General features: G+C 40.2%; 1 protein-coding gene and 16 non-coding genes across 18 annotated transcripts in view; 16 read left to right on the forward strand and 1 right to left on the reverse strand.

The window, feature by feature from the left end:
- Positions 1-8, forward strand: part of LOC127997716 (5S ribosomal RNA) — a 119-nt gene extending 111 nt beyond the window's left edge. Inside the window, exon 1 of the ribosomal RNA XR_008170577.1 lies at positions 1-8. This exon is cut by the window's left edge and continues 111 nt beyond it. This is a non-coding gene — a ribosomal RNA (5S ribosomal RNA).
- Positions 1-7,500, reverse strand: part of LOC127987501 (protein NYNRIN-like) — a 363,443-nt gene that overhangs the window by 71,434 nt on the left and 284,509 nt on the right. The gene's annotated exons all lie outside the window — the stretch shown is intronic.
- LOC128004479 (5S ribosomal RNA) lies at positions 230-348 on the forward strand. Its single transcript, XR_008177168.1, has one exon. It is a non-coding gene; the product is annotated as a 5S ribosomal RNA (ribosomal RNA).
- LOC127997717 (5S ribosomal RNA) lies at positions 979-1,097 on the forward strand. The gene has a single exon (XR_008170578.1). It is a non-coding gene; the product is annotated as a 5S ribosomal RNA (ribosomal RNA).
- Positions 1,319-1,437, forward strand: LOC128005760 (5S ribosomal RNA). The gene has a single exon (XR_008178401.1). It is a non-coding gene; the product is annotated as a 5S ribosomal RNA (ribosomal RNA).
- LOC127997718 (5S ribosomal RNA) lies at positions 2,070-2,188 on the forward strand. Its single transcript, XR_008170579.1, has one exon. It is a non-coding gene; the product is annotated as a 5S ribosomal RNA (ribosomal RNA).
- On the forward strand, positions 2,410-2,528 carry LOC127996709 (5S ribosomal RNA). The gene has a single exon (XR_008169602.1). It is a non-coding gene; the product is annotated as a 5S ribosomal RNA (ribosomal RNA).
- On the forward strand, positions 2,896-3,014 carry LOC127997719 (5S ribosomal RNA). The gene has a single exon (XR_008170580.1). It is a non-coding gene; the product is annotated as a 5S ribosomal RNA (ribosomal RNA).
- On the forward strand, positions 3,236-3,354 carry LOC127997721 (5S ribosomal RNA). The gene has a single exon (XR_008170582.1). It is a non-coding gene; the product is annotated as a 5S ribosomal RNA (ribosomal RNA).
- Positions 3,576-3,694, forward strand: LOC128004480 (5S ribosomal RNA). The gene has a single exon (XR_008177169.1). It is a non-coding gene; the product is annotated as a 5S ribosomal RNA (ribosomal RNA).
- On the forward strand, positions 4,330-4,448 carry LOC127997722 (5S ribosomal RNA). Its single transcript, XR_008170583.1, has one exon. It is a non-coding gene; the product is annotated as a 5S ribosomal RNA (ribosomal RNA).
- Positions 4,670-4,788, forward strand: LOC127996710 (5S ribosomal RNA). The gene has a single exon (XR_008169603.1). It is a non-coding gene; the product is annotated as a 5S ribosomal RNA (ribosomal RNA).
- Positions 5,155-5,273, forward strand: LOC127996711 (5S ribosomal RNA). Its single transcript, XR_008169604.1, has one exon. It is a non-coding gene; the product is annotated as a 5S ribosomal RNA (ribosomal RNA).
- LOC128002716 (5S ribosomal RNA) lies at positions 5,495-5,613 on the forward strand. Its single transcript, XR_008175458.1, has one exon. It is a non-coding gene; the product is annotated as a 5S ribosomal RNA (ribosomal RNA).
- On the forward strand, positions 5,981-6,099 carry LOC128001592 (5S ribosomal RNA). Its single transcript, XR_008174360.1, has one exon. It is a non-coding gene; the product is annotated as a 5S ribosomal RNA (ribosomal RNA).
- LOC128003094 (5S ribosomal RNA) lies at positions 6,321-6,439 on the forward strand. Its single transcript, XR_008175826.1, has one exon. It is a non-coding gene; the product is annotated as a 5S ribosomal RNA (ribosomal RNA).
- Positions 7,207-7,325, forward strand: LOC127995113 (5S ribosomal RNA). The gene has a single exon (XR_008168075.1). It is a non-coding gene; the product is annotated as a 5S ribosomal RNA (ribosomal RNA).

Here is a 7,500-nt window from a genome sequence, read left to right on the forward strand (position 1 = left end):
TGTAAGCTTTTTGGACATTTTTCTCTTAGTTTTTAATAATTTTGCCAAAAAATAGAGTCAATGCCCGATCTCTGAATCTTAGCAGGTTTAGGTCTGGTTAGTACTTTTATGAGAGACTGCCTAGGAATACCAGGTGCTTTAAGCTTTTGGGTTTTCTTTCCTACTTATATAATGTACTGGCGATAAGATTGGCTGGTCTTTAAATAGCCCTCTCTTTGCAGCAGACTTTGCTTACGGCCATACCAACCTGGCTATGTCTGATCTTGTCTGATCTCGGAAGCTAAGCAGGTTTGGGCCTGGTTAGTACTTGGATGGGAGACCGCCTGGGAATTCCAGGTGCTGTAAGCTTTTTGGACATTTTTCACTTAGTATATAATAATTTTGCCAAAAAATAGAGTCAGTGCCTGATCTCTGAATATTAGCAGGTTTGGGCCTGTTTAGTACATGGATGGGAGACTGCCTGGGAATATACTGCCTTTAATTATAATTTTGCATTATTGAGACACTGTTTTCCTAATGAATGTTGTTCAGTGCTTTGACGCAATGTATTTTGTTTAAAGCACTATATAAATAAAGGTGATTGATTGATTGATTGAATACCAGGTGCTGTAAGCTTTTTGGACATTTTTCACTTAGTATATAATAATTTTGCCAAAAAAAAAGTCAATGCCCAATCTCTGAATATTTGCAGGTTTGGGCCTGGTTAGTACATGGATGGGAGACAGCCTGGGAATACCAGGTGCTTTAATCTTTTTGGAAAATTTCACGAATTATATAATAATCTTTCATTAAAAAAAAAAAAAGATTCAATGCCTGATCTCTGAATCTTAGCAGGTTTAGGTCTGGTTAGTACTTTGATGAGAGACTGCCTAGGAATACCAGGTGCTTTTAGCTTTTGGGTTTTCTTTCCTACTTATATAATGTACTGGCGATTAGATTGGCTGGTCTTTAAATAGCCCTCTCTTTGCAGCAGTCTTCGCTTACGGCCATACCAACCTGGCTATGCCTGATCTCGTCTGATCTCTGAAGCTAAGCAGGTTTGGGCCTGGTTAGTACTTGGATGGGAGACCGCCTGGGAATACCAGGTGCTGTAAGCTTTTTGGACATTTTTCTCTTAGTTTTTAATAATTTTGCCAAAAAATAGAGTCAATGCCCGATCTCTGAATCTTAGCAGGTTTAGGTCTGGTTAGTACTTTTATGAGAGACTGCCTAGGAATACCAGGTGCTTTAAGCTTTTGGGTTTACTTTCCTACTTATATAATGTACTGGCGATAAGATTGGCTGGTCTTTAAATACCCCTCTCTTTGCAGCAGACTTCGCTTATGGCCATACCAACCTGGCTATGTCAGATCTTGTCTGATCTCGGAAGCTAAGCAGGTTTGGGCCTGGTTAGTACTTGGATGGGAGACCGCCTGGGAATTCCAGGTGCTGTAAGCTTTTTGGACATTTTTCACTTAGTATATAATAATTTTGCCAAAAAATAGAGTCAGTGCCTGATCTCTGAATATTAGCAGGTTTGGGCCTGTTTAGTACATGGATGGGAGACTGCCTGGGAATATACTGCCTTTAATTATAATTTTGCATTATTGAGACACTGTTTTCCTAATGAATGTTGTTCAGTGCTTTGACGCAATGTATTTTGTTTAAAGCACTATATAAATAAAGGTGATTGATTGATTGATTGAATACCAGGTGCTGTAAGCTTTTTGGACATTTTTCACTTAGTATATAATAATTTTTCCAAAAAATAGAGTCAATGCCCGATCTCTGAATATTAGCAGGTTTGGGCCTGGTTAGTACATGGATGGGAGACTGCCTGGGAATACCAGGTGCTTTAATCTTTTTGGAAAATTTCACGAATTATATAATAATCTTTCATTAAAAAAAAAAAAAAGATTCAATGCCTGATCTCTGAATCTTAGCAGGTTTAGGTCTGGTTACTACTTTGATGAGAGACTGCCTAGGAATACCAGGTGCTTTTAGCTTTTGGGTTTTCTTTCCTACTTATATAATGTACTGGCGATTAGATTGGCTGGTCTTTAAATAGCCCTCTCTTTGCAGCAGTCTTCGCTTACGGCCATACCAACCTGGCTATGCCTGATCTCGTCTGATCTCTGAAGCTAAGCAGGTTTGGGCCTGGTTAGTACTTGGATGGGAGACCGCCTGGGAATACCAGGTGCTGTAAGCTTTTTGGACATTTTTCTCTTAGTTTTTAATAATTTTGCCAAAAAATAGAGTCAATGCCCGATCTCTGAATCTTAGCAGGTTTAGGTCTGGTTAGTACTTTTATGAGAGACTGCCTAGGAATACCAGGTGCTTTAAGCTTTTGGGTTTTCTTTCCTACTTATATAATGTACTGGCGATAAGATTGGCTGGTCTTTAAATAGCCCTCTCTTTGCAGCAGACTTCGCTTACGGCCATACCAACCTGGCTATGTCCGATCTCGTCTGATCTCGGAAGCTAAGCAGGTTTGGGCCTGGTTAGTACTTGGATGGGAGACCGCCTGGGAATACCAGGTGCTGTAAGCTTTTGGGACATTTTTCACTTAGTTTTTAATAATTTTGCCAAAAAATAGAGTCAATGCCCGATCTCTGAATATTAGCAGGTTTGGGCCTGGTTAGTACATGGATGGGAGACTGCCTGGGAATACCAGGTGCTTTAATCTTTTTGGAAAATTTCACGAATTATATAATAATCTTTCATTAAAAAAAAAAAAAAAAGATTCAATGCCCGATCTCTGAATCTTAGCAGGTTTAGGTCTGGTTAGTACTTTGATGAGAGACTGCCTAGGAATACCAGGTGCTTTTAGCTTTTGGGTTTTCTTTCCTACTTATATAATGTACTGGCGATTAGATTGGCTGGTCTTTAAATAGCCCTCTCTTTGCAGCAGTCTTCGCTTACGGCCATACCAACCTGGCTATGCCTGATCTCGTCTGATCTCTGAAGCTAAGCAGGTTTGGGCCTGGTTAGTACTTGGATGGGAGACCGCCTGGGAATACCAGGTGCTGTAAGCTTTTTGGACATTTTTCTCTTAGTTTTTAATAATTTTGCCAAAAAATAGAGTCAATGCCCGATCTCTGAATCTTAGCAGGTTTAGGTCTGGTTAGTACTTTTATGAGAGACTTCCTAGGAATACCAGGTGCTTTAAGCTTTTGGGTTTTCTTTCCTACTTATATAATGTACTGGCGATTAGATTGGCTGGTCTTTAAATAGCCCTCTCTTTGCAGCAGTCTTCGCTTACGGCCATACCAACCTGGCTATGCCTGATCTCGTCTGATCTCTGAAGCTAAGCAGGTTTGGGCCTGGTTAGTACTTGGATGGGAGACCGCCTGGGAATACCAGGTGCTGTAAGCTTTTTGGACATTTTTCTCTTAGTTTTTAATAATTTTGCCAAAAAATAGAGTCAATGCCCGATCTCTGAATCTTAGCAGGTTTAGGTCTGGTTAGTACTTTTATGAGAGACTGCCTAGGAATACCAGGTGCTTTAAGCTTTTGGGTTTTCTTTCCTACTTATATAATGTACTGGCGATAAGATTGGCTGGTCTTTAAATAGCCCTCTCTTTGCAGCAGACTTCGCTTACGGCCATACCAACCTGGCTATGTCTGATCTTGTCTGATCTCGGAAGCTAAGCAGGTTTGGGCCTGGTTAGTACTTGGATGGGAGACCGCCTGGGAATTCCAGGTGCTGTAAGCTTTTTGGACATTTTTCACTTAGTATATAATAATTTTGCCAAAAAATAGAGTCAGTGCCTGATCTCTGAATATTAGCAGGTTTGGGCCTGTTTAGTACATGGATGGGAGACTGCCTGGGAATATACTGCCTTTAATTATAATTTTGCATTATTGAGACACTGTTTTCCTAATGAATGTTGTTCAGTGCTTTGACGCAATGTATTTTGTTTAAAGCACTATATAAATAAAGGTGATTGATTGATTGATTGAATACCAGGTGCTGTAAGCTTTTTGGACATTTTTCACTTAGTATATAATAATTTTGCCAAAAAATAGAGTCAATGCCCGATCTCTGAATATTAGCAGGTTTGGGCCTGGTTAGTACATGGATGGGAGACTGCCTGGGAATACCAGGTGCTTTAATCTTTTTGGAAAATTTCACGAATTATATAATAATCTTTCATTAAAAAAAAAAAAAAAAAGATTCAATGCCCGATCTCTGAATCTTAGCAGGTTTAGGTCTGGTTAGTACTTTGATGAGAGACTGCCTAGGAATACCAGGTGCTTTTAGCTTTTGGGTTTTCTTTCCTACTTATATAATGTACTGGCGATTAGATTGGCTGGTCTTTAAATAGCCCTCTCTTTGCAGCAGTCTTCGCTTACGGCCATACCAACCTGGCTATGCCTGATCTCGTCTGATCTCTGAAGCTAAGCAGGTTTGGGCCTGGTTAGTACTTGGATGGGAGACCGCCTGGGAATACCAGGTGCTGTAAGCTTTTTGGACATTTTTCTCTTAGTTTTTAATAATTTTGCCAAAAAATAGAGTCAATGCCCGATCTCTGAATCTTAGCAGGTTTAGGTCTGGTTAGTACTTTTATGAGAGACTGCCTAGGAATACCAGGTGCTTTAAGCTTTTGGGTTTTCTTTCCTACTTATATAATGTACTGGCGATAAGATTGGCTGGTCTTTAAATAGCCCTCTCTTTGCAGCAGACTTCGCTTACGGCCATACCAACCTGGCTATGTCCGATCTCGTCTGATCTCGGAAGCTAAGCAGGTTTGGGCCTGGTTAGTACTTGGATGGGAGACCGCCTGGGAATACCAGGTGCTGTAAGCTTTTGGGACATTTTTCACTTAGTTTTTAATAATTTTGCCAAAAAATAGAGTCAATGCCCGATCTCTGAATATTAGCAGGTTTGGGCCTGGTTAGTACATGGATGGGAGACTGCCTGGGAATACCAGGTGCTTTAATCTTTTTGGAAAATTTCACGAATTATATAATAATCTTTCATTAAAAAAAAAAAAAAAGATTCAATGCCCGATCTCTGAATCTTAGCAGGTTTAGGTCTGGTTAGTACTTTGATGAGAGACTGCCTAGGAATACCAGGTGCTTTTAGCTTTTGGGTTTTCTTTCCTACTTATATAATGTACTGGCGATTAGATTGGCTGGTCTTTAAATAGCCCTCTCTTTGCAGCAGACTTCGCTTACGGCCATACCAACCTGGCTATGTCCGATCTCGTCTGATCTCGGAAGCTAAGCAGGTTTGGGCCTGGTTAGTACTTGGATGGGAGACCGCCTGGGAATACCAGGTGCTGTAAGCTTTTTGGACATTTTTCACTTAGTTTTTAATAATTTTGCCAAAAAATAGAGTCAATGCCCGATCTCTGAATCTTAGCAGGTTTAGGTCTGGTTAGTACTTTTATGAGAGACTGCCTAGGAATACCAGGTGCTTTAAGCTTTTGGGTTTTCTTTCCTACTTATATAATGTACTGGCGATAAGATTGGCTGTTCTTTAAATAGCCCTCTCTTTGCAGCAGACTTTGCTTACGGCCATACCAACCTGGCTATGCCCGATCTCGTCTGATCTCGGAAGCTAAGCAGGTTTGGGCCTGGTTAGTACTTGGATGGGAGCCCGCCTGGGTATACCAGGTGCTGTAAGCTTTTTGGACATTTTTCACTTAGTATATAATAATTTTGCCAAAAAATAGAGTCAATGCCCGATCTCTGAATATTAGCAGGTTTGGGCCTGGTTAGTACATGGATGGGAGACTGCCTGGGAATACCAGGTGCTTTAATCTTTTTGGAAAATTTCACGAATTATATAATAATCTTTCATTAAAAAAAAAAAAAAAAGATTCAATGCCCGATCTCTGAATCTTAGCAGGTTTAGGTCTGGTTAGTACTTTGATGAGAGACTGCCTAGGAATACCAGGTGCTTTTAGCTTTTGGGTTTTCTTTCCTACTTATATAATGTACTGGCGATTAGATTGGCTGGTCTTTAAATAGCCCTCTCTTTGCAGCAGTCTTCGCTTACGGCCATACCAACCTGGCTATGCCTGATCTCGTCTGGTCTCTGAAGCTAAGCAGGTTTGGGCCTGGTTAGTACTTGGATGGGAGACCGCCTGGGAATACCAGGTGCTGTAAGCTTTTTGGACATTTTTCTCTTAGTTTTTAATAATTTTGCCAAAAAATAGAGTCAATGCCCGATCTCTGAATCTTAGCAGGTTTAGGTCTGGTTAGTACTTTTATGAGAGACTGCCTAGGAATACCAGGTGTTTTAAGCTTTTGGGTTTTCTTTCCTACTTATATAATGTACTGGCGATAAGATTGGCTGGTCTTTAAATAGCCCTCTCTTTGCAGCAGACTTCGCTTACGGCCATACCAACCTGGCTATGTCCGATCTTGTCTGATCTCGGAAGCTAAGCAGGTTTGGGCCTGGTTAGTACTTGGATGGGAGACCGCCTGGGAATTCCAGGTGCTGTAAGCTTTTTGGACATTTTTCACTTAGTATATAATAATTTTGCCAAAAAATAGAGTCAGTGCCTGATCTCTGAATATTAGCAGGTTTGGGCCTGTTTAGTACATGGATGGGAGACTGCCTGGGAATATACTGCCTTTAATTATAATTTTGCATTATTGAGACACTGTTTTCCTAATGAATGTTGTTCAGTGCTTTGACGCAATGTATTTTGTTTAAAGCACTATATAAATAAAGGTGATTGATTGATTGATTGAATACCAGGTGCTGTAAGCTTTTTGGACATTTTTCACTTAGTATATAATAATTTTGCCAAAAAAAAAGTCAATGCCCGATCTCTGAATATTTGCAGGTTTGGGCCTGGTAAGTACATGGATGGGAGACAGCCTGGGAATACCAGGTGCTTTAATCTTTTTGGAAAATTTCACGAATTATATAATAATCTTTCATTAAAAAAAAAAAAAGAGTCAATGCCCGATCTCTGAATCTTAGCAGGTTTGGGCCTGGTTAGTACTTGGATGGGAGACCGCCTGGGAATACCAGGTGCTGTAAACTTTTTGGACATTTTTCACTTAGTTTATAATAATTTTGCCAAAAAATAGAGTCAATGCCCGATCTCTGAATCTTAGCAGGTTTAGGTCTGGTTAGTTTTTTTATTAGAGACTGCCTAGGAATACCAGGTGCTTTAAGCTTTTGGGTTTTCTTTACTACTTATATAATGTACTGGCGATAAGATTGGCTGTTCTTTAAATAGCCCTCTCTTTGCAGCAGACTTCGCTTACGGCCATACCAACCTGGCTATGCCCGATCTCGTCTGATCTCGGAAGCTAAGCAGGTTTGGGCCTGGTTAGTACTTGGATGGGAGACCGCCTGGGAATACCAGGTGCTGTAAGCTTTTTGGACATTTTTCACTTAGTATATAATAATTTTGCCAAAAAATAGAGTCAATGCCCGATCTCTGAATATTTGCAGGTTTGGGCCTGGTTAGTACATGGATGGGAGACTGCCTGGGAATACCAGGTGCTTTAATCTTTTTGGAAAATTTCACGAATTATATAATAATCTTTCAT

The sequence above is a fragment of the Carassius gibelio genome, chromosome B22 (genome assembly GCF_023724105.1).
Source record: "Carassius gibelio isolate Cgi1373 ecotype wild population from Czech Republic chromosome B22, carGib1.2-hapl.c, whole genome shotgun sequence".
Taxonomy (NCBI): domain Eukaryota; kingdom Metazoa; phylum Chordata; class Actinopteri; order Cypriniformes; family Cyprinidae; genus Carassius; species Carassius gibelio.